The sequence below is a fragment of the Chlorocebus sabaeus genome, chromosome 22 (genome assembly GCF_047675955.1).
Source record: "Chlorocebus sabaeus isolate Y175 chromosome 22, mChlSab1.0.hap1, whole genome shotgun sequence".
Lineage (NCBI taxonomy): Eukaryota > Metazoa > Chordata > Mammalia > Primates > Cercopithecidae > Chlorocebus > Chlorocebus sabaeus.
In genome coordinates, this window is record NC_132925.1 from 62492917 (window position 1) to 62519162 (window position 26246).

The 26246-nt window shown below is 40.2% G+C and overlaps 1 protein-coding gene across 12 annotated transcripts in view; it reads right to left on the reverse strand.

Annotated features, from left to right (window-relative positions):
* The window catches only part of CNTN4 (contactin 4), a 976967-nt gene extending 953913 nt beyond the window's left edge, over nucleotides 1-23054 (reverse strand). For 11 of the 12 annotated variants that reach the window (XM_007985035.3, XM_073009921.1, XM_038002505.2 and 8 more), the window contains exon 1: nucleotides 22914-23053. The gene's annotated coding sequence lies outside the window, so the exon portion shown is untranslated. Of the gene's footprint in view, nucleotides 1-22913 lie in introns of all 12 variants that reach the window. The other variant, XM_073009922.1, reaches the window with a different exon arrangement.
* Between the last annotated feature and the right edge of the window lie 3192 nt (nucleotides 23055-26246).

Sequence of the window (26246 nt, forward strand, 5' to 3'; positions counted from 1 at the left end):
GGGAAATTAAACATTAGTAACCAGAACAAATTAATCAAGGTATCAGACACCACTTCTTGAGCAGAAGGAGACATTTTTTCTTCCAAATTATATGGATAATTACCTCTAACTCTTCCTCTTCATTTCAACAATGCAGAATGAAGGTTGTACACTTCAGTTTTTCAGACTGTGAAATGGAAACTCTGCCAAGTTACAAGTTTGACATTTGCTTATATTCTTCAGTGAAAGGTTCTAAATACAGCACAAGTTCTATAGTAACCAACTTACAATTCTATAGGACTGGAGGATATGGGTCCTCTGCCACATACCTTTTTTTTTTTTTTTTTTGAGACGGAGTGCAATGGTGTGCACAGGCTGGGTGCAGTGGTGTGATCTCAGCTCACTGAAACCTCCACCTCCCAGGTTCAAGCGATTCTCCTGCCTCAGCCTCCTGAGTAGCTGGGTTTACAGGCACATGCCACCACGCCTGGCTAATTTTTGTATTTTTAGTAGAGACGGGGTTTCACCCAGGCTGGTCAGGCTGGTCTTGAATTTCTGACCTTGTGATCCACCCACCTTGGCTTCCCAAAGTGCTGGGATTACAGGGCATATAATTTCTTATACTTGAAATTATATATTCACCATATCCAGTGCTGTACTGACTTCTAGTATTTGGTAAGAGGGAGGAAGAAAGAAAGGGAGGAAGGGAAAAAAGAAGGAAAGAAGAGAGGGAGGGAGAGAAGGAAGGAAGAAGGGAGGGAAGGAAGGAGGGAGGAAGGAAGTCATTAAAATTCACAAAGTCAGTGAGTCTAGACTTTCAAGTGGCTTCAGATGTAGAGAAAGCCTCCCAAAGTATGAGGAGCCTCACACTAACTCTCTCTGATTCTCAGTTTTCTCATCTAGGACCCAGGGCCATCACTGTATCTAGTTCGTAGGATTATTATAGGTTTAAATGAGATAATAGAAACATTTCGTGACTTCCTTGGTAAATTGTAAATGTTCAATTAATACTACTCATTATGATTAAAATTCACTTAGATGGTATTTCACTCAGTTTTAAGATCTCTAGACAAATATTTATGAGCCAGCCTTAGCCAGCAGTCCCACACTCGTGATAGTCATACACAAACTTAAAAAATTATTTATCGGCCAGGCGCAGTAGCTCATAGCTGTAATCCCAGCACTTTGGGAGGCTGACACAGGCGGATCACCTAAGGTCATGAGTTCAAGACCAGCCTGGACAACATGGAGAAACCTCCTCTCTACTAAAAATACAAAAATTAGCTGGGCATGGTGGCGTGCGCCTGTAATCCCAGCTACTTGGAAGGCTGAGACAGGAGAATCGCTTGATCCCAGGAGGCGACCACACAGTCAGCCGAGATCATGTCATGCACTCCAGCCTGGGAGACAGAGTGAGAGTTTGTCTCAAAAACAAACAAACAAACAAACAAAAAATATATATATACACATACACACATATATATATAACCTAAATGCCTCATGTTGTAGTTTAAATAATATGGAAGTTAAACATTTAAAAACTAGTAAAGTGTGAAACTAATGTTTCTCCTTTAACATACTCTCAAAGTAGAATCCAGCTAAGCTATCCTCATTTACCCAGTGTTATTTATCCTATATGATTCTATTTAGAGCCTCCTTCACTCAGCTTAGTCTAAGAATTTCCTGACCCCTGACAACTTGACTGTTTGTACATTAAAACGTAAATCAGGTTATGAGTCAAGCTCTTACTTGCCTACTGCCCCTTACATGCTGTCTTCTTTGCCTGGAACTTTCTTCCCTAGTTAGTTTCATACAACTTCCCTTGTATGGCTAGTTTCATCTCAAGTTTGGGGGTCTCAAAATTCACATTTACCAAGAAGCCTTTCTTGACTCTGCCACCCACACTAGATCCTGCCCACATTTTGCTCCATCTCAGCACTTTCCTTTTCTCCTTCAGAGCCCCTATACAGTTTATAATTTTTTAAAGTATTAATTGTTTAACTCTTTTTGGGTAACCCCTAACAAACCCTAAGCTCTATGATAGCAAGTTCCATGTCTGACTTATTTTTTTCTACCCATAGGACCTAGCTTGGTCCTACAGCTTAGTAGCACTTGGTATCTGTAGGTTAAGTGGAAAAATGAAGTGGATTCTAGAAATAGACTATTTTCCCATTTCTCTAAATTACCCTACTTGGACTGGAAGACAAAAGTCACACCCAGAAGCCTATACCACTACAAATGTCCAGGGAGTAACAAATTCCATCTTTGAATTTTCTGTGTTCCCATTTACTCTATACGGCATCTACGAAATTGCCCAATGCCTAGGGAAACATTAGTAGTGTTGGAGATTTCAGTATTTGGTACGATCCATCACTCATCATTCTGCAAAAGTCTAACAGTGGATTTTGTGGATAAGGACATCCAAATAAAATTATGCTAAAAACAGCTAGAGAAACTTTCTTATACAGGAAGAATAAGGAATATTGGTGTAGTAGTCAGGGTTCTCCGCAGAAACAAAACCAACAGGATGGACTAGATGTATACATGGAGACAGAGAGACAGAAAGAAAGAGACACATTAAGGAATTGGCTCACGTGATTATGGAGGTTGGCAAGCACAAAATCTGCAGGGTAGGTTAACAGGCTGGACAAGCAATGAAGAGTTAATGGCACAGCCAGAGACCAAAAGCTGTCTGCTAGCAGAATTCTTTCTCCTGGGAGATCCTTTTTTTCTGAAGGCCCTCTGCTGACTGAATGTGGCCCACCCACATTATGGATCTGTTTTATTCAAGTCCATTGATTTAAATGTTAATCTCATCTTTAAAATATCTTCATAGCATCATCCAGACATGTTTGACCAAATATCCAGACCTAGACTGGTTGACATATAAAAATAACCATCACACTTGGACCCTGTAATGTCATTTACCTATTAGTCAATTTATCTTCTCTGGCAAAATGAAAGACATGCAACTGAAAACTTTTTCTAAATGTCATAACAAGATGCAAAGGCATGTACTTTTAAAATGAAACATCATGTTCTGAGTGACTAATAAGCATGCATTTGAACCCGTACATAAATGCCTTTCACTGAGTTTTATTGCCAGTAGTCAAAATCATTCTTTTATTTTTGTTTAAATTTCTGGCCAGAGGAACCAAAAAAACCATCAAACTTGATATTTTCTGGAAGTTTAGCAACATTTGGAAGCCTATCTGTAGGAAAAATATATGTAAACAGTGAATTTTGAATATTCAAATATGTTCAGATTAATGAATAACATATAATTTACACGCACAAATTACCAATCTACTATAACTACAAAAATTCTGTTTACATTCATATGCAAATGTTTGGTTGAAAATCTTCCCATTTTAAAATGGTTCTTAACATTTGGAATACTTTCCTAAACCCCCATCATTTGTGAAGATTCACCTTCCTTGCAATAAAATGTGCTTCAGAAAGTAACGTGTACATACTAAGGGGTTTTAAGCATACACTGATCACTAAACATAAAAGCTTCTGTCTTAACCAGGATTCCAAATTGGTTAAGAGCTTTAGTTCACAATCAGGTATACCTGGGATCTGATATGATATCAGTATTGACATTTATTAGCTGCATGACCCAAGACAAATAACTTACTTTCTGATATTCAGTTTTCTGATTTAGGACCCAGAGGTCATCACAGCATCTAGCTCATAGGATTATTATAGGTTTAAATGAGATAATATAATAAAAACATTTAGTGACTTCCTTGGTACATTGTAAATGTTCAATTAATACTACTCATTATGATTAAAATTCACTTAGACAACCAATGTATTTTTATCTAAGAGCGTCTGTAATAGCTGGAGTATTTTTTCTAAGAAAAAGTTTTTATCATAATCAGAAAAAAAGATATTTAAAAACAAACCCTGAAAATATGATGATACATATGTAAGTTGAGTAAAGCCACCTGACAGATGTGAAACTAAAAAAACTGGGTGATGTGGAACACATTGTTAAATAAATAAATTATCCAAAATGTAGTCCAAAGAAAATTACATTGCATCTATGATCCTAAACCCTGTGTGTCTAATAAAATCACCTGGGAAATTTTAAAATATTCCATTAGCCTGTGAAGTGGTAAAATATATGTGTTTGTTCTATACCCCATTTCCTGACATAAAACTCCTAAAATCCTTGGAATCTCCAAAGGAAAATCTTTTGTATGCTAATTAGCAGATGAATGGCTGGCAGCTACTAGGTAACTTCAGGATGGGGGCTGGTCACCAGAAAGACCAAGATATAATTAGAGGGTTGGGACTTTCAGCCCCCTCCCCCAACCTCCTAGAAGAGGGACAGAAGGTTAAGTTGATCACCAATGGCCAATACTTTGATCAATCATGCCTACCTAATGAAGCTTCCAGAAAAATGCAGGACAGCGTTCAGATCCACTTCCAGACAGCTTAACACAAAAGGTTCCTGGAAAGTAGTGTGCCCAGAAAGGGCATGCAACCTCCGGTGCCTTTCCCCGATACCTCACCCTCTGAATCTCTTCATCTGTATCCTTTCTAACATCCTTTATAATAAACCAGTAAACGTGTTTCCCTGAGCTCTGTGAGAAGCTCTAGCAAATTAAATGAACCCAAGGAGGGGGTTGTGGGAACACCAATTTATAGCTGGTCTGTTTTAGAAGTGCCAGTAAAACAGGCAACCAGAGGCTTGCCTTTGGCATTGGGAGTGGGGGACAGTCTTGTGGGACGGAGCCCTAGACCTCTGTGATCTGAGACTATCTCTAGGTAGAGAGTGTCAGTACTGAACTGAATTAGAGGACACTGACATATTGTCCACTGGAAAACTGATTGCTTCCTTGATGTGTGGGGGATTCCCCCACATATTTGGTCACAAAAATCTTCTCTATTGATTGTTTTTAAGTGAGAGAACAGAAAACGCATTTTGAGTTTGTTTCTCCCACACAGAAGTCACGCCAACCCCAGATCCCAGATCGATTAACCGGATTATTCTAATGAGCAGCCAGGGCTGAAAGCTATAACATTAGATATTTAGTACAGAGTCTTTGTGTTGGGTAGGAAGTTGGCAAGGGGGATAGAGAAGGAAGATTGTTCCATAGTCAAGTAAGTTTTAGAAACATGCATTTCACAATGCATATAAAGATTCTGAAAAATTCTCATGTAAGAAAATCTGTTTTAAAATCCTGAATTTCCTAAGTTCATTTTTGTGAAGAACATTTTTAAAGGGAATCCTATTTATATCTACCTAGAAGAATTAGTGTTCCACAGAACATGCTTTAGCTCTCAAACCTGCTGAACACCAGAATCACATGGGGAGCCTATTCAACTACAGTTTCCTAAAACTCATTCCCAGACACTCTGATTCAGTATTATCTAGAGTGGGGCTGTGAAATTTTCTTTTCTTTCAAAGCTCCCAGGTGTTTCTGAGGATCACATTTGGTAGCAATTACCCTATAGAGTTTATATTTAGTTCCATAAACACGTTCCCCCTCCTCCACTTCCAAGCTGGGGACAGGAACCGGTCTTTACACTAGATAGGAGGCCTCCTGCAATGCTTTGCTTCTAACATTAGCTGAGTAAGAGTTTAGTGGTGATGGCTATGTGTGAAAGAGCATTTGAAGATAATTAGTATTGGGGTCCAACCCAATTATGAATGCCAGGCCCAAGTTAAACTCAGAGGCTTTACATGCAGGTTACTATAAAGCACCTTAGAGAAATATTTAAGAATCACTGCATAAATATCAAGACTCATGGTTCCCAGAGTTAATAAGACCAACTTTACAGGCTAGGCACAAAAAGCTAAATGCTCACCCTAACCGTGATAACAATTTCTAGAAACACATTTGCAAAAGAGTCTTTAAGTATTAGCTAGAACAAGAAGGGACTTTTTAGGTGTTGATTTTATGAAACAATCTGAAGGCACAGGACAATATGAATTATTCAGAGAAGGCACAAGCTTTTAAAAGAAGCAACATGGCAGCTGTGGTTGTATGGAATGTTAGAATTCCCTTTGAATAAAACTATACACCACAACTTGAAAAGCAAGTAGAGAGATTTACACACCTAATTTGCAAGGTACCTTTCTACATTCTGCAGAATACAGAGATGTGAGTACTTACTATAAACTGTGGAAAATGCTGTGGGCTGTTTAAGGGGATGAATTTTCCAAAGTCCTAGACAGGCCTCAAAAGGCACACTGAAAAGGTAACTTGTGTGTCTTGTGCTGTGGATGTTCCTAACAGAAAGCTAAGAGGATAAACAGGGTTACCTGGAAAAACCTCCATTTCTCTTTATAGTTCCTTGGTTGCAAGCAAGAATAACCAACTCTGGTAACCTAAGCAAAAAGAGATGATCAAAAGGATATTAAGATCGCATGGGATAGAAGGAAGAACTAGAGGGCCAAGCAGCTCCGAAGCCCTCAGTGGAGATACCATTAATATTGGACCACACACCACGTTCAGTCGGGCCAGGACACTGACACAGCAAAAAGCATAAATCTACTAACCATTTCTTCATCCTTATGTTACTGAGCCCAAGATTCTACATATGAAGAGAGGGTCTGATCATTGCAACTTCGGTCACATGCCTGCATGATGTACTGGAGCAATGAGAAGAGCCTGGCTGAAGGCTCATCAGAGAGGCCTCATGGTCCACTTCCTATTAGGAGGGTGGGCTGAAGTTTCATCATCCAACAAAACTGCAAACAGTGGAAGAGGTTTTGCTGTTAGAAAAGAAAACTTGTTCCTGTGATTAAAAATAAATGTCCACTACAATATCAATGGCTACTACTTGAAATGTTGTCAAACAACATTAAATTTCCTTTAATAATGTCTAAGGACAGCAAATGTTATTAGCAAAGGAATGCACCTCGGTCACAGGAGAGAAACATAGAATGATGCCAGAAAATATATTGGTCAGCAGATCAGCACTGTCTACCTTGTCATATAAACCTCTGCCATATAAAACATTCAAATGTTTTTAAATGGAGGAAAAAAAAGAGTGCCTTGTACTTAACTGAAATTGTCCATTTGGAAACCTACAACCTACATGAGATGTCTTCTCATATTACAATATAAAAGCACTTAATTACATTGTGAGATTTTTTTTTTCATTATGTACATAATAACCTTTGTTGTTTGCTTATTTTCTTGGTTCTCTAATTTAAGCCCCAAATTACTTGTTAATCCCTTTGCATACTGGAATTAAATATGAAATACATTAAGCAAATATAAATATTTTATATAGAAAATGCAAATGCACTTTCATACCCAGTTGACTGTTATCCTCCATAATTAACGTGAGACATAATAGAAAATAACTAATCACAGACCAGGCATACATCTCAAAGCTTAAACAGGTTATGGATGTCACTCCACATACCACCCCCAGTCCGTCATTCAGCTCTCTATACTGAATTCAGACAGATCCTTCAGAGTTAACAATCTGATGTCACCCCAGCCCCTTAAAATCTTGCAATGGCTTTCTACAACATAAAGAGTATCTCCCGATTTCCTCATATTCCCCCATTTGTCCCATTTGCTAGAGATGCTACTTTGCACAATGCCATAATGCAACAGTCACAGTCATTGCTTGTTGGTGGTCCAACTTTTGGGATAACATTCACATTCTAGTCTATGACACTATGTAAGTGAAGGCCCTACTGCCACCCTCCCATACCCCAGCGTCCACTCATACCTTTGGCATTCTCTGCCATTTTTCCTCATAAGTCCATGGCCATTGTACATACTATACCCTCTTTCTTAATTTTATTTATTGATTTATTCGTTGAGACAAGGTCTTGCTCTGTCATCCAGACTGGAGTGCAGTGGCAGGATCACAGCACACTGTAGCCTCAACTTCCCTAGCTCAAGTGATCCTCCCACCTCAGCCTCCTGAGTAGCTAGGACTGCAGGTGTGCACCAACACGCCAGCCAATTTTTGTATTTTTTTGTTGTTTTTGAGACGGGGTTTTGCCATGTTGACCAGTCTGGTCTCAAACTCCTCAGCTCAAGTGATCTGCCCACCTCGGCCTCAAAAACTCCTGGGATTACAGGTGTGAGCCACCACCTGGCCACCCTCTGTCTTAAGTGCTCTTTCCAAACCCAGTCTGAAAACTGCTCATGTTTCTTCTTTATCTTATCAATTATTTCCCATAATATCAATGAAACTACCACCATTATATTCCATATCACACTGTAATTTGAGTTTTCTTTTTACATCAAGCAAAAAGCTCTTTGAAAGCACAAGTAACATGCCTTATGTATGTGCAAGAAGTCTAACTTTAAAACTGTCTGTGTAGGACCTCAGTAAAGGCTGACCAATCACATTGATGAGTGGGATGGTAGATGTGATACTTGGGGTTCTCGACCTTCAGCATAAAGAAAAATGGTTTGAGTTATTTCACCACTAAGGGCTTCAAGCAAAAACTGATGACAACATGTTTTCACAAATGATAAAGCCTCCCTCCAATGATTTTCAAAGCATTGTCTATTCCATTCATATTGACTATATTCTACCTGCATTTTTGAAAATTTGTGTATCTGTGTCTTAAACGATATAGACTCTGATTATCATTTGGCCACACTCAACTGTACACATCCTTCATCCTTTAGTATTGGGTCCTTACTATATAATTAAGCAGGCTGTATACATGCTTGACATTTAGGCCTCGTAGCAGGGGACCAGTTGTTTCAGTTAGTTAAGAATACAATGCAAATCAATGTCTATCAATCTTTAATAAAAATCTACTGATAAAATGAAAATTCTGATATAGTGCATCTGGGTGAGGAAAAAAGTTCTGCATTTCTCACAAGCTCCTTGGAGATGCCAATCAATGGGCTACAATTATATCACAGCCATGGGCAAATTTCTTATATAAATGATACTCTATTCTGAACTATAGATCATGTACTTAGACTGTATAACTAGACCCAACTAGAATGCATGCTTTTAATCAATGAAATGCAGCATACATAACATCAAAGATCAATATCAAACTCAAATAGTCCCTATTGATGGACAATTTATTATGTTATATTCAGATATAAGGGAAACAGCCCTTCCACTCACTTCAGTTGCTCAACCCTGGTAATTCAGGCAATTGAGAGTAGTGAAATCCATCAGTGTAATTATATTTCTATAGCTCTTTTTAATATCTAAAAGCCTAAGAAAGCAGAATTGGCTGAATTTCTACCATCCTTTCCACTGAAATTATATATTTTAGGTCTTTCATGAATACTGGTCTGGTGCTCAGAAGAATTACTTAGAAACTATAGTAGAGAGTGCATCTTGGAAATTATCTAACAGGGGAGAATACTAGGGCATGAATAATTAGAAGCCTGCAGTCAGGCCAATTTCCATAATGAGGCCATAATCAGATTCTATAGGATATACATAAACGGATGGGGGTCTCTCTCCAGGAATTAAGACACTGATGTGAGTTAGCTTAGTAACTTACCAGAAGAAAAAAAATGGAAAACAGTAAATTCCCATTGAATGTGTTAGAAATACAGAAAGAAACATATAAAGGTAATTAAGATATCTAAGTAATGAGGTCTAATGATGAGCTCTAAACAAAACAGTTTTTGATATAAACATTCTTTGGATCCCATACAATAGGTAGTAAACCAACATACAAAGATGAAACAGACAAACATTCAAAACAAACTTACTATCAATGTTTCATTCTTGAAAGGCTGTAAAAACACATAGGAAGTAAAATAACATTAACGCGTTTCTCTTCAGATATGTTAAACTCCTTCTTACATGCATGCTAATAATATACCAGTCATTATTGTTATGCTTGCTAAGTTTTAAAATTCAAAGCACCTATAAGGTGACTGCTATTCTCTGGAGTAAACAGAAATTCATTTCCCAGTACTGTCAGTATTACAAATAAAAAATGTGTAAATCTTTTATAAAATTTCAATCACATTTGACTGAAAGCAACTGGAAACATTTTTATATTTCTCCTCTGTCACATGTCAGCATTTCTTTTACAGGATGGCAAGATGGGCTATAGCTGAAGTAGAAAGAATACAGATGAGAGCCTATTCAGTAATTCATTCTTTCTAATAAATAAGATTCTTGACCATAGCCAAAACCATTTCTCCAAAATGAAATCTCAAATAGTGCTAATCTCATCTCAGTTCTGATACAGTGGCTCGCAATAACAGTCAACCATAAAACAACGCACTATGGAAATGTTGCCTTCCTCTGTCTCTATACAGAGACGATTGCATTGTCTATCCTGCAGATAAAAGCACAGGAGCAAACATAAATCACTTTACAGAGTATTTTAAAATAATGAAATTTCGTATTTGTAAATCATAACATCCACATATTTCATCTACAACACAAGCGTCATATTGAATAAATGCATTGAAAGGGTAAAATCATAATGATAAACAGCATTTTTAGGGATGGTCTAATTATACACCTGGCACAAGGCTATGTGTATATACAATTCAGTCACTTTAGTCTTCACAACCCTACAGGAATTCCTCCATTATATGTAGGAGGAAAATGAAGCTAAAAGAGGTTAAATGACTTGATCTAATGTTACATACCAACATTAATATAGATTTGTATATATATTAAATATATAAGCAGTAGAGACAGGATATGAATCATTGAGTCATTATAAATCACCAAGTCTGCCTCCAGCCTTTCCTATATATCACATAAAATAGTGTGTTCCAGCTGTGGAGACTAAACACCAACCTAAAACATGGGATTCATTATTTTGGGGAGTACATTATATTATATTTCTTTTCTTAAGAGTTTACCTTAATATGTTGATTTAAGTAGCCACATTATAAGAAACCTATAAAAATTTGTAAAAATTCATTAATTCAGAAGAACAGGAAAAGGTTCTTCTCTAAAAATAGTAATGTTTAAAAGAAAAGTATTAATTTCACTTATACCACATACTATAAACAACAATATACTGGTGAATTTCAATTATTACAAGAATTGAGTAGAATTAACAGAACTCTGAATTGTCAATGACCTCACAGTACGTATACACACATTACAGCCACCTTAATAGTATCCATAATTGTTTTCATATCGGGAATTCTGACCACTGGGTTTAGAAAAGAAAATGAAGGGAAAATACCAAGGCTTTTAAGTTAGATTCTAGTAACTGGTAAGACCTTGAAACGTGATGAAAAAAATAGAAAAGAAAAACTCTTTATACCAGAAAGACTATGTTGTATTATTCTGAGCACAGGATTTTGAATGAAGTTTATTGTACTATAGGTAAGATAGCCAACATTCCACACTGTAACACAGGAATTTTCACAAACATGATGCTGCTGCACAGCATATCACAAATACATGTCACAATATTATCAAAGCAGGTTATTTTCTATTTCTGCTATGGTATAGTGACATCTTACTCTCAGTACCTCAGCCAGGAAGTAGGGAGGTAAAACTGAGTACAGTGAAAATGGATATAAACATCCATGCCATTATTCTCTCACACACAAACACACACACACACACACACACACACAGAAACAGGCAGGGAGGGGAGAAACAGGCCGCTTCAGTCTCACTCCGAACCTGTTTACTCTTACTAAGAATGTTTGAACAGCTTGTGTATTTTATTTTTCCAGTTCACAAATGGTAGGAAACAGTAAGTAGAAAAGGCCAGTTCACCAAAGCAAAAGATATATATGACGATTGTCTGAAAGGCAGCAGAAAGCAGATGGAGGTCACCAGTGTTGGTCTCAACATTTCAGCTGTACTCCATGGGATCCTGTTGCATCCCCCAGTGTCTCAGGAATGTGTCAAAGAATGTTGAAACAATGAACAACAAATACATAAAACATTTAAGGATACTACGTTCTGTTTAAGTTGTAAAGATGGTAGTATAGGGCTCATTTACCTAATGCTTACAAGGTGCCATGCACACTGCCCTAAAGTCTTAAATGTATATCATTAATGTTCACAGCCTATCTGTAAGATTTCACTTCACAGATTTTAAAAACTGCCTTTGAAAAAGTAAGAACGTGTTTGAGATCACACAGCTAGTAAGAGACAAAACAAGGATTCAAACCAGGTCTGTCTGATTCCAAGGCCCATACTCTATTCTAAACCACCAAATTATGTTTATCATGGTGATCTCGTGTCATCAAGAAGTAAATTATATTTAGTCACCTGCTTCAGCAGAAAATGAATACATTTTACAGGGATATCCATTTTTAAAAGCTATTGTTATATTAAAAACAAACCTTCATTTACCATTACTTAGATCCAAGAATTCTAGATGACCTTGTTAGTACTATAATTTTTTCACTAAGAATTACATGTGCAACTTAAGTAATCACTGTCTCTATAAAGTTGCCATTCACCCAATTAAATACATTAAAAATAATGCTTGGACTCCCAATTAGTTCACTAATCTGTAAGGAGTCTAGAATCAATATCTAGCTAATAGCTAATCAAATGAGTGACTAAAGACTAAAAAATTCATATTTATAATTAATAGTAGAAGACCCATCATAATATAGATAACAATACAAATTTGCACAACTCAAAATGATGGCAGTGTGCCTAGAATCAAGTCTTACAGAACATACTTGGTGATTTGAGTCATATCATTGTTTTGTTTGATTGTCTTCTTGTCCAAACTGGACCCATCTCAGCATAAGCACACATGCAACACCTGTCCTCACTGGAAATTTCCATGACAAACCTGAAAGGCACAGGCAACATGGATACTCACGATTTATATTAATACAAGTGTGCAAGGTACAAAGTATTTTTATATACAAAAGTTCAGCCCAAAGGTAGAGAGAATACGTTACTGTGGTTAAGAACAACCACCAAAAAAATTTATATGATTTTTTAAAACTCAAGATCATTATAGAATGATGATTAATAATGGAGTAGTGATTCTACTGCCCTAACCTTCATTTTCTTATGAACCAAAAAAAAAGACAAAATATTTGCATTTTGGTCCCCCAAATGTGACACTTTTATTTAATTAATAAAAATAATGAAAATATGTACTTAGGGGCTACGCACTGATATTGACCCTGCCCAAATATGGAAAATATTTTCTTTCCAAACTATGAAAATTTGTTGAGTCTGGCTTAAATATGCAAGAAAAAACAAACTGTTTCTAAAAAGGAACTAATCCTGCAGTCAATTCCAGCTTTTTCAAGTTTCAAAGACCAAGTAATTATCACAAATATTTTCTAATCACTCTCACTGACTTGCTTGCCCCACTTACCACAAACTCTGAGTAACAACGCTTATGCTCCATGAACATATATTCTCTGAGTGTTATTGTATTTTTGGCATCTACTATGTTTTAGGCAAGAGATACTTAAAGGTGAATAACAACAATCAATAACAAAAGCTGTTCACCGGATGCTTACTAGGATTCGGGCACTGTACTACTAGTACTTTGCATGTAGTACTCTACATAATCTTCACAAAACTCATGTGCCTTAGACAATGTTATAGACGTGTCCTTCACTAAACTAAGTGATTTAATTTATGATGTCTTTTAATTACCTAACAACCCTACAAAACACATATTATCCCACTACACAGATGATGAATCTGTAACCTAGAAAAGTTAGGTTACTTGCTCACAATCACACAACTAGTACAAAATGGATCTAGGAATGGTAAAAATTTTGCCTCCCAACTTCAAGCTGTTATCCACCGTCTCAAGGAACTTCCATTATACTGAGTGGCATGTGAAATGAGAGCTATTACAATGTAGAAGGCAAGGCAACAAATTTGTCCTGGCTCGATCAGGACTTTCCTAGTTTAAAAAATGAATGTCCAGCATCCTGGGAACCCCTCTGTCCTGGGAAAAGCAAGAGAGATGGTCATTGTCATGACAGATATCAGTGGCATGGAAACAAGTACAGTGAGAGTATGTACAGGGGACGGAGCCATTCTTTATGCCTCAAGAGTATTGAAAGAGGTTTAACTTAGTGACATTTGAGTTGGGCATTGTGCAAACTGTAATAAACACAGTAGAAAAGGACAGCAAGAGGAGACCAAAGAGACAGGCAATGTAAACAGAGTCATGAAAAAAAAAAAAAAAAAGTCACATGAAAACTTCCAGGATGGGTGATTAGATTGTTGTAGTTGATCTGCAAGCCAGAGGGAGGATAGGAACAGGGAAGTAATGCTGGAAAAGAAAGCATCATCCAGGAGGAACCACAGGCAATCTTGGAAGAGAGTATTAAGCCTGAGGATGTGATTTCACCTCATTTCCCTTCCATAACTCTGTAAGGAGAGAGAAGCTTTGAGAATAATTAACACCTTTGGGTTTATAATTTAGTGAGAGCTCTATGTGCCTGGGTAGGGATATGCCAAATGGTTCTTGACTGGAAGTCTGATGCATTACGAGGGAGTGGAACTGTTAGGCACACAACCCAAGTAACAGAAGATGAGCTCAGGGAAACAAACAAATAAACAAATAAAACCCCCACTCCCATCCTTATCCAGTATGCTTTCCTCTTTTTTGCTTGGTCTAATAAATCAGTATTCACTTTAAGTGATAAAAATCCAACCCAAATCAGCTTACGTCAAAGGGTAATTTATGAATCTGAAGAGCTGCAAAATCACCAGGTGATATGGTTTGGCTCTGTGTCCCCACCCAAATCTTATCTCAAATAGTAATCCCTGGAATCCCCAAGTGTTAAGGGTGGGACCTGATGGGAGGTGATTGGATCATGGGAGCAGTTCCCTCATGCTGTTTTCGTGATAGTGAATGATTCTCATGAGATCTGATGGTTTTACAAGGGGATTTTCCTCCTTTGCTCATTCACTCTCTCTTGCTTGCTGCCATGTAAGAAATACCTTTGCTTCTCTCTCCCCTTCCACCATGATTTTAAGTTTCCTGAGGCCTCCCAAGCCATACAGAACTGTGAATCCATCAAACCTCTTTCCTTTATAAATCACCTAGTATTGGGTATTTCTTTATAACGATGTGAGAATGAACTAATGCAGTAAATTGGTACTGCAGAGAGTGGGGTACTGTTATAAAGATACCTGAAAATGTGGAAGCAACTTTGCAACTGGGTAACAGATAGAGCTGGAACAGTTTGGAGGGCTCAGAAGAAAACAGGAAGATGTCGGAAAGTTTCGAACTTAATAGAGACTTGGAGGACTCAGAAGAGAGAAAGATGTGGGAAAGTCTGGAACTTCCGAGAGACTTGTCGAATGGTTTTGGCCAAAATGCTAATAATGATTTGGACAATGAAGTCCAGGTCAGATGGAGATGAGGAACTTACTGAGAACTGGAGCAAAGGTCACTCTTGCTATGCTTTAGCAAAGAGACTAGCAGAATTTTGCCCTTGCCCTAGAGATCTGTGGAACTTTAAACTTGAGTATGATGATCTGAAATTGGAAATTATGTTTAAAAGGGAAGCAGGGCATAAAGGTTTGAAAAATTTGCAGTCTGACGATGCTGTAGAAAAGAAAACCCATTTTCTGGGGAGAAATTCAAGCCAGCTGCAGAAATCTGCAGAAGTAATGAGGAGCGAGGACAATGGGGAAAATGTCTTCAAGGCAAGACAGAGATCTTGGTGGCAGCCCCTCCCATCACAGGCCCGGAGGTCTAGGAAGGAAAAACGGTTTCTTGGGCAAGGCACTGGTGTGCACAGCCTAGGGACTTGGTGCCCTGCATCCCAGCCGCTCCAACTGTAGCTAAAAGGGGCCAAGGTATAGCTCAAGCTGTTGCTTCAGAAGGTGTAAGTTCTAAGCCTTGACAAGTTCCCCATGGTATTGGTCCTGTGGGTGTGCAGAAGACAAGAATTAAAGTTTGGGAACCTCTGCCTAGATTTCACTAGATGTATGTAAATGCCTGGATGTCCAGGCAAGACGTGTGATGCAGGGGCAGAGTCCTCATGAAGAACCTCTGTTAGGGCAGTGCAGAAGGGAAATGGGGGATGGAGCCCCCAACACAGTCACCATTGGGACACTGCCTAGTGGAGCTGTGAGAAGAGGGCTATGGTCCTCTAGACCCCAGAATAGTAGATCCACTGAGAGCTTGCACTATGCACCATGAAAGCAGACACTCAACTCCAGCCATGAAAGCAGCTGGGAGGGGGGCTGTAGCTTGCAAAGCCACAGGGGCAGAACTGCCCCAGACAGTGGGAGCCCACATCCTGCATCAGCATGACTTGAACTTGAGACATGGAGTCAAAGAAGATGATTTCAGAGCTTTAAGATTTAATAACTGCTCTGCCTGGTTTCAGACTGGCATAGGGCCTATAACCCCTTCGTTTTGGCTGATTTCTCCCATTTGGCATAAGAATATTTACCCAATCCCCGTACTCCCACTGTGTCTCAGAAGTAACTAACTTGTTTTTTATTTTACAGGCTCATAGGTAGAAGGCACTTGCCTTGTCTCAGATGAGACTTTGGACTGTGGACTTTGGAGCTAATGCCAAAATGGGTTAAGATTCTGGGGGCCTGTTGGGAAGGTATGTTGAAATGTGAAAAGACATGATATTTGGAGGGCCAGGGCAGAATGATATGGTTTGGTTCTGTGTCTCCACACAAATCTCATCTATTGAAACGTAATTCCCATAATGCACATACGTCAAGGGTGGGACGTGGTAGGAGGTGATTGTATTGTGGGAGCAGTTTCCCCCATGCTGTTCTCAAGATTGTGAGTTCTCATGAGATCTGATGGTTTTATAAGGGGCTCTTCCTCCTTTGGTGTCTCTTGCCTGCCACCATGTAAGACATGCCTTTGCTTCTCTCGTGCCTTCTGTCATGATTGTAAATTTCCTGAGGCCACGTGTAACTGTGTAACTGAATGGAACCTCTTTCCTTTATAAGTTACCCAGTCTCAGGCAGTTCTTTATAGCAGTGTGAGAACAGACTAATATAGCAGGTTAACTCACTTTAGACATAGCCAGATTAATGGGCTCATGTGATGCAAGAGGAGCTGTTTTGCTCCATCATGCCCCTTGCTTCATTCTGTTGGCTTCATTCTCAAGTAATATGTGGTGACCCCAGCAGCTCTAGGTTCTTTTTTTGGCGGTAAGACAGCTGTAGCAGTGGCAGGCCCACATGCTCCCTGGTTCTAATCTCCTTATCTATAGGAATTAGTTCAAGGGCATGCATGGAACCCAACTAGAGCCACTGAGAAAAAACAAAGCATCTCACTGCAGTGGTTCTCACTGGGGCCATGTCTGTTCTGTTCTAGAAGCAATTACTGTGGACAGGAAAAGTCAATGCTCTTCCCGACAAGACCTGGTTCCCATGCTCCAATCCTTAAATGGGAAATGGAATCCCACCCAGACCATATGCACTAAGAATGGGATAGTAATAGAGGTCAAAATTAAAAAGAAGCAAGGGAATGGGCATTTATTAGCCCAATAACCAAAATCCATGCTCTCTTTTCCCCATATCTAGAGAATTCGCTGATATTCTCACATGCTCTCATTGGAAATCTATGACAAAGACTGGCTAGTTATTTACCAAACCTGTTTTCCTTTCACCCTTCTCCCCCAGGCACTCTGCCAGATGCCACTTCTCAGTTTCCCTTGTAGCAAAGGATGTCTAAATGACTGAGGTCCACCCCAGGGAATATGGGCAGAAGTCATGATAACCACTTGCAGGCTGTACCTACAACAACCTCCAATGAGACTTCTCTGGATTATTTATCGCCTCACACCCTGTATCTTGAATGAATGATGAGGACTCTAGGTATTTAAAGAAGAACAAAGCCACAAAACTCTAAGGAACCTGATTCCCTGAATGACCCCATGGACAGCCACTCAATCAGGACCTATTCTACGAGTACTGAACTATCACACAGGAGCAAGAAGTAAAAAGTTAAAATAAGTCACTGAAAAATAAGAGCTTATCTATTATAGCAGCTCATGTTAGCCTGTTAAAAAGCCCTATAGAATTTGGCTGAAAACATGACAGTAAGCATGTGAAAACCTCTCCAGCCCTCCAACCCCATTAAATCATAAGAAAAGGCTTGAAACACACACACACACACACACAGACGTAGACATAAATGGCACAGAAGTGGGAAAAATTGGAAGAAAGGAGTTCAGAAAAAAAAGCAAATTTCTCAGGACATGAGGCTCAAGGAAACTAAAGAGGAAATGAACAGGGGCTCCTGGGAAAGAAGTGACTGGTAAGTATACAGTATTTATGCCTACCTACAGGGTAAGAAGATATATATCATTAACTAATTGTGAAGATGCAATAAATACATACTGAACAAGAGGAAAAAACTGACTCTTTAATGTTGGAACAACAACTATCTTAGCAAAAAGTATACTCTTACTATTGACCACTACACATTTCCACTGCAGCCATTGGGAACCAAAACTGTAACAGGCATTTTTATGAAAGACAAATACATAGGAAACATAAGATGAGGCAGATTCTCTAATGGAAATGGGCCAACAGGATGAGAACAAGAGGGATTATTTTCTTTTAGAGAGGTACCTGGGATATATATATACAGTCCCCTTAGTCATGCAGAAAATAAAGATAAATAAATACAGAAATAAAAAATAATTTTGCAAACCTCAGTATGTTACAGATTACATCTTTTTTTTCTACTTTAGTATTTTAAAAATTCTCCTGGCAACATTTTTTATATATAGGCAAAAGTAAAAAAGCGGTCCAGTGGCTTAAATAAGAAAAGTATTGAGGCAAAAGCAAAAAAAGCTGTTAAAAAAATCAATTCTGGAGTGAGAGAACCTGGTTCAGATCCCAGCTCTGCTACTTACTAGCTATGATGAACAAATAACTTAGTTTCTCTATGCCTAGTTTTCCTCATCTGTACAACAGAGATAATAAGAGCAGGGCAAAGTAGGGCAAAGTGCTTTAAAAAGTATCTCAGAAATAGTAAGCACTATGTATGTATTAACTGCTTTTATTATTATTCATTGTATCCATTCCAGTTTTTCTACCAGAAAAAAAAAAAAAAAAAAAAACAAGGGTTAGTAGAAGAAAGGGAAGTAACAGTCACTGAATATGGAAGAAATATCACATATAGTAATAAAATGTCAGAAAATGCTAGTTGCTCCCCCAACAATTTCTTCTCCTTCCTGGATAACATTTCTAGACTGTATTTCCCAGCCTCCTTAATAGCAACATACATCCACAAAGAACTGGGTTCTGGCCAGTGCAATGTAAGGAAATGTAATATGCACTCATTTCAGTTTTGGGCAATTAACATCCTTCCAAGTCTTCCTCTTTCCAATGGCTTGATGCAAGTAAGCACGGTGACCCTGCTGAAGATGGCAAGGGCACAGAACAGATGAAGGTTGAGTCTCTGAATCACACTTTGAAGCAGTACTGCCATGATCACCCATTCTGGGACTTCATACAACCGAGAAATAAATATATTTCACATCTCAGGCAGTATCCTTTTTGGATCCATTATAGCTGTTAAAAAGCCAATCTAATAGAGCCAAGCTCTTGACCCATGTTGACTCATGCTCTCATGTTTAATCCCTATCATGATGCCTTAAAATAGATGTTATACCAATTTTGTAGCTGAAGAAACTAAGGCTCACAGAAATTAAGGAACTACATTTCCCAGCACTGTAAATGTCATAAATGATGGAGCCAGATTTGGATCTGGGTTAATCTGCTTCAAGGTTTATGAACTTTCCAGCCTCTACACAACACTGCAATGTGGAAAGTGTCCTTCCGATCCTCCCTCATTTACTCCTTGGATTCTTCACTTCATGACCATTGGTACTTAATCTTTAAACTAAAACTCCGTTTTTAAAAATTCACATGTATATCTACTTTGGGAGATCTAAGATGACATCTCCAAAACACATTCATCCCTTATAGCTCATTCTATCCACATATGAGTTCAAGACAGGACAACAAGTGTGCTTAATCTATTTGTTACAGAAGATATAGAAGTGTAGCAGTTTTACAACTGGCTAGAGTATCAGAGATAATGAACGGCACAGCAGAGATAAGGAGAGAAAGATTTTAAAAATATCAAACCAGCAGTGATCTTTAAAGTGTGGTACACACCCCAGGGGCTGTGCAAAACGATCCACTGGGATACATAACAACAGCATGAGAACTTCTATTTCATAATTTTTGCTTTATTCATCTTTTTTTGTTTCTTTTTCTGTGTGTTTTACAAGTAGTGTATCATATAACAGCATGTCTTCAGTTTATAAATATTGATATCTTCTGATAGTTTATTTATTGATATCTTCTGATAGTAAACAGTAATAATGAAGATCGATACATCTAGGCAGTAAATCCTGCCTCCTTGCCTCCTTCACTAGGCTTAAAACATAGCATTATACGGAAAAATGAACAAAAAAGAACAAAAAAATCAGTGTGTAGAGACAACCCCCACCTATTGTATGAAATAGGTTCATTCAACTAAAATAATATAAAAGCAAGTTTGTACAAAATATTAATTTTTTAAGATAAGAGAGATTGAAGCTAATGTATATTATGTCTGTCTTCAAATACAACAAAGAAGAACCAACAAGTTAAAATCATAATCAGACAAACTTGTAGAAAAGTATCATGCATGGGAATTTTCTGCTGAGAAGCTTTATTTTTTTAAGACCTAAATTGAAGGAATGGATGTCCTGCATACATTTCAGAAGAAAAACTGCAGCCAAAAGATTTAGTGCTTAGAGCGGAAAAGAAATCAGAAGACCTAGTTTTGGAACAAAAAGGAGAGAGAAGTAGATAAAATAAGTGAATGATAAAATATCCAACATCATTTGAAAGGTTTGTTCTCTAATCACTCTTAATTATCTGCCAATATGAAATGACTACAGAAAAAGGTACTGAATTGACTCCCAATTGACTTGAAAAGTTTTACAACTCAAAGAAACTGAAAAGTGTTGTTTAAAAAAAAAAAAAAAAAACTGCAAATAAGAAAATCTACCTCTGTTGAAACTTACATGTGGCTCTGACACGCACCCTTAAACAAGTCACTTCTCTTAGAGTCTTAGTCTTTAACTGAAAAGGTCAGTTTTTCCATCCTTGCCAGCTACCTCCCAGGGTTCAGATGGAAAAACAATGAGGTTTATCATCATCATCTCTCCTCAACAAGACAGAGCAGCTGAAACCAGCTTCAACAAACAAATCAATAGCTATTTCATAAGGTAGCAAAAATAATATTCTCATGAAACTTGTTTTTGATCCTTACAATCTTACCTACTCCTGCGACCCATTCCAGAGATTCCCACAAAATCTTTAAAGAAATCAAGATAAAAATAGCAAGAATAAACTTATGGGTAACATGTGAATTTTCTCATGAATGCCACCCAAATCATCTCAAGGTGCCTGTCTTCATGCACTGTTCTTTTTCACCCACTTGGGTAGAGACAAAGACAGACAGAACAAACTTGCTATTAGCCAGACTTGGGAACGCTATTGTGTGGACCTGCTCATACGCAACCTACACAGTCTTTACGCTCCTACCCCACTCCCTAAAGGACATAAACCACAAACCTCCAAAAAAAAAAAAAAAAAAAATACAAGCACTTTCCAAATTATCTTACGTAGGTGTCCAAACGACTCAGTTATGTGGCGTTACTCCTTAAACTATACAGCTCCCACTACAGTAAACTGCAAGAGCTTCCCATGCAATTAAATGACACTGTTACTCTGACAAACATGTCCCCGCCCCTATGTTGATTCCAGCAGGAAAACTAGAAAAAGTTCCACGAACATTCCTTTCAGGAACTCCTCTTTACAAATAAAGCTCCAACACACCTGAAGATCCAGCCCACTCTCCTCCACGCAGACCACACACCCAAGGTGCTCAGTCACATTGATTCGCCCTACACAACCTCCGCAAGCTTTTTCGCACCAAATCTGGAGACCCTGGCCAGCAAGCAACCGCCTTATCTTCGCGATGCGCGAAGCCGCCTCCTCACAGGAGCTCCGCTGTGCTGCAAAATGTTTTCATGCAGCCGACTCTTTGGCTGGTTCAGAGAGATTCAGGAGCCCACGTCCTCCTACCCTCACCTCCACACCTTTCATAAATAGTAAAATATATACACGAAGCACAAGAGAGAAAATGTACGAAGGTTTTGAGCCCTCCGTTCCAGAAGGAGCGCCAGTGGATTGGTGTCTGTGGGGCGCCTGGCGCACAGCTCGCTGCTGTCTGGGTCCGGGGAGGAGACAAGACGGTTGTCTTGCCTCTCAAAAGAAACTGGAAATCCCCCAGAAGTTATTGGAAACGAATGCCACCCCACAAGCTCCCCTGGCAGAGACTGGGGAAGTCAGGTACCTTCCATAAGAGCAGGCACCTGGTCTGTCACTCGCCGCCGTAGCCCCAGCGCTTAGCACCCAGCCTGGCACACAGTGGACGCTCCAAAAATCAGTGTCTGTTTCCACACGGCTCCTTCCATCACGGCTAGGAGCTCCTGTTCCTTTAGTCCCAATTCCCTTCAAACCCCAAGTTCGCCTCCCTCTGCTGTGGGCTGTAACTGGGCTAACAGAAGAAAACCCCCGCCAAGAACCCGGCGCCAGAGGTGAGGACGCACGGAGAAGGGGCAGTGGCCTGAACCAGTTGAAGGAGCTGATTTTAAGGGTTCCCGAAGCATTCCGGGCTCTGGGTTCCTTGTTTTGTGGCTGCCTCGCAGCGCAACAAACTTATTTTCTGACTAAGAAGGAGAAGAAGGGTCGCTATGGGGTGACGGTGGCGTCGTCGGGGCCCTGAGTCCTTCTGGGCTCAGGCGTTCAGCTCCCGCTGGTCCGACCCTGCAGGGCTGTCAGGCTCTGGGCTGTAGGGCCCCATAGACGCCGTCCAGCTCTGCAGGAGTGAGAGCCCCAGGAAGCCTCTCTGTCCTTCAGGCAGCCTGCGCGGACCCTGCCCTTTCCCCCCAAATCCGCGAGCCGGGTCCCCGGGACATTGCGCGCCCACGCCGGAGCCGGACCCAAACAGCTCGCGCCTCACTTACCTCAGCACCTGGGCGCTGGGCTGGCGAGAGCCTCGGGTGCTGCGCCGGCACAGTCCGAGGGGCCCGGTGTAGTGGCGAAAGCTCCCTACTTGTAACCAATCCTGGTGTTGAACCCAGTGCTCTGTCTGGTGCGGCGCTCCCCTCCCTCCTGGCGCTCGCGGCGGCTGGAAAAACCTGGCGCGCCGGAGTTCAGGCTGCCGGCTCCTTAGCCGCGGGGAGGGGGAGAAGCGAGGGGAGGGGGAGAGGCGCAGGCGGGTGAGTAGGGGCGGGAGACGAGAGGGGAGGAGTAGAGGCGCGGGAGGCCGGGAGCCCGCGCGCAGCGGAGCCGGGCATGCTCAGTGCGCGGCCGAAGGAGGAGAGCGCTGGGGCGCAGCACCTGCTAGGTGCTGCCGAGAGGAGGCAGCCCCAGGTCCCCAACGTGCGAAATTAGGAAAGGGCACTTCTCTTGATTCTTAGGCAAGAGAAGATTATCAACGTGCAGGGACGTAGGGGTTGTGCTGTTCAGCGGCTAGGGATAAGCCGAGACGATTCTCCTTCGTTTGCAACCCGAATGTCGGGGCACCAGGAGGCGCGACCTTCCTTGGTACCCGAACCTCTGGCCTCCGGGAGACGCGGAATTCGGGGGATCGTTAAGGCGCACTGGCCATGGAAACAAATGCTTCTGCGTCTGGGCTGAAAATTGTCGAACCAGGGAATGTGGGTGGGCGGGTGGCATTGAACTCAAGCCAGAAGAGGAGCTTTGGGAGGTTTTTACCTGCCTGTCCTTAGGCGAAGGACATTGGCTAGACAGGCTGCGTTACACACCTGAAGTCTCACCCATGCAACATGCTTTCAGGTTGGAATGTGGGGCGGGGGGCGGGGAAGGTCAGAGGGAACAGTTGCTATAAAATAGGTACAAGGATCAATTTGTGGTGTCTTGGTCGCGGGGGTGGGGCATGTTGAAAGCCTTGTTATTCGAAAGAATGTGCTTTGAACGACGTTATCATGGTCATTCTACGTTATGAATCTACTGTTTCCTTGCAGAAGTGGCTCCCTTCGCCCCAACTCCAAACCTCAGGGTAACCGTAGAGGTTGGCTGCAATGCCCCAGCCCCTTACCAGCACTGTGCAAAGTGACTTTGACAGGCAGAGAAAAGCCAACCCAGTTGAACTCGTCTGGAAAGCATTTCCAGCAACCCAGAGGAGCCTCTGTTTCTCTCTCTGGGAAAAAGCCCCAGGGGTTTTGCTGAACCCAGGTCTTCCTGCTCATCTCTCAGCAGTTCAGAGCTACATAAACAACTTCTGACCACTTACACAATCATGTAAACCTACCCTGACATCTCCATTATGTGTAAAAGATGTTAACTGGAAAACTATTTTTAAACTACTGTAGTAAGCAAATAAACATCCAACTCCAACATGTATGTGCAGCAGCTTTATTAGTTCATTCAATGTTGGTTTGGTTTGGTTTTTTGTCTTTTGCTTTTTAAAATTAATTATTATTTTTATAATTCCTGTTCTGGAAGTGGGCAAATCCAGACTAGTGATAGGTATTGTTGTGTTCAAATTTTTCATCACTTGAAATTCCATGACTTTCATGATTGCTGAGATTAATGCTAAAGAAAGTTACCCCCCCACCACCCCCACCCCAACCTCCCCACCAAAGTTTCCTGATTACTTAAAGTTGGAGAGAGATTTTAAGGCTTTTTCCTCCCTCCTTGCCTGCTATGTTTCTGTAATAGAGGCACTTTTGCAAAACTGGAATGTTGGTGGTGCAGGTGTTTTCCATGGTAGACAACCACTGAGGATCAATGGTTCCCAGGTTCCCACTCACTTTGAAGGCTTCTGTGCTTCTGCCAGAACCATGATATACTACCTGTACTACATAAGATTTTTTTTAGATTGATTATTTTTCTGCAACTAGTCAATTAAAAGGATGTATATATAACTTTTAGTAAGACCGTTTATCAAAATATGCTTCACCAGAAGTTCTCCAGAAAATATTCCTGTGTAACCGTGCATACTCCTAACACATTAAAGGGAAATGTCATGTTTTAGACTGGACACAGAATTTCAGAAAAGAACAAAGAATAAAATATGCTGTCACATTCCCCACTGGGACTATAAATTGAAGCAATTTTCAAAGTTGTATGACAATTTCAGGCAAAGTCCCTTAACTGTATTTCTAAATTTCAAATGTACATATTTTGTTTCCATTCTCCCCTTTGGCCCTTATTCTGTGCCTGCTATATGGTAGGCATTGTCTTCTAGTAGATTCTGGGAAACAAACTAAACATGACCAAGACTTGCTCCACAGTTCACCATGTAGTTAGGAAAACAGGCATTGTGTATCCGGAGAGACAGATTTGGGTCATGTTGAGGGGATGTCAGTTAAACGTTAAGTTAGGAGGAGGCATTTTTCTTTTCACCAACACACCCCCACTGATCCAATGCTAAGCTTGTTCAGTACCTCCCCAACATTTTCTCTAAAACAGCAGCTAGTTTAAAATGCAGCCAATAATCCAGTCCCTTTTTTCCATCCTGCAGGGAAGAAGCAATGCTCAGCTGCCACTTCTGCCAAGATAGAAAGCCTCTCACCGAAGCTCCCAGGATTGGGGAGTGTTCCTAATAGACTCAGCCCCTGTCAGGAGACAGAAATGGTTTATTTTGATGACAGTAGCCTCACACGTGTGTCTCTACATATCCAGGACCCCGGCTGCATGTCAGTTTCTTGATCAGGGGACCTGTGATTGGGATTCTCTGGAGGGGAATGTTCCAAATGAATCAATTAACGCCGCCAGCAGCAAGTTCAATACCACTGCACTGAGACCCAACTCTGTATCATTGCATGAATGAATTACTGGTGCTCATGTAATTTGCAAATAATCATCATTATAACACAGTGGAAAATTTCTCCTGCCCATTTAGCCTGAGTAGCACCTGAACAGAGAGCTGCAATAACCCTCACAACACCCTCCAAAATAACTATTTACACATATGTGAAGTTTTACATCCAGGTCTTTTAATATGGGAGTATCTACATGGACACAAGGTCACCTCTTACACTCATTAAACCAACTGAATGAGGTCTGATAACTCTTAAGGGAAATCAACGCTGAAACTGCTTTTGACTTTTTGGAGACATGAATGGAATACATCATCAGGTTTTACTCAGCATGCAACAGTTCTGCAAACTCCAGAAAGGGCCTCTCTCTGTCTCACTCCCCCATTACGCCCGCTGTATTCCTTCTCTACACATCTGAGGATTTGATGAGTGGGGATTTACTATAAGAGGAGGAAAGAGGAAAAGCATCACAGGAAAAGAAATACCTCTTTTCTGACCACATCTGATTTG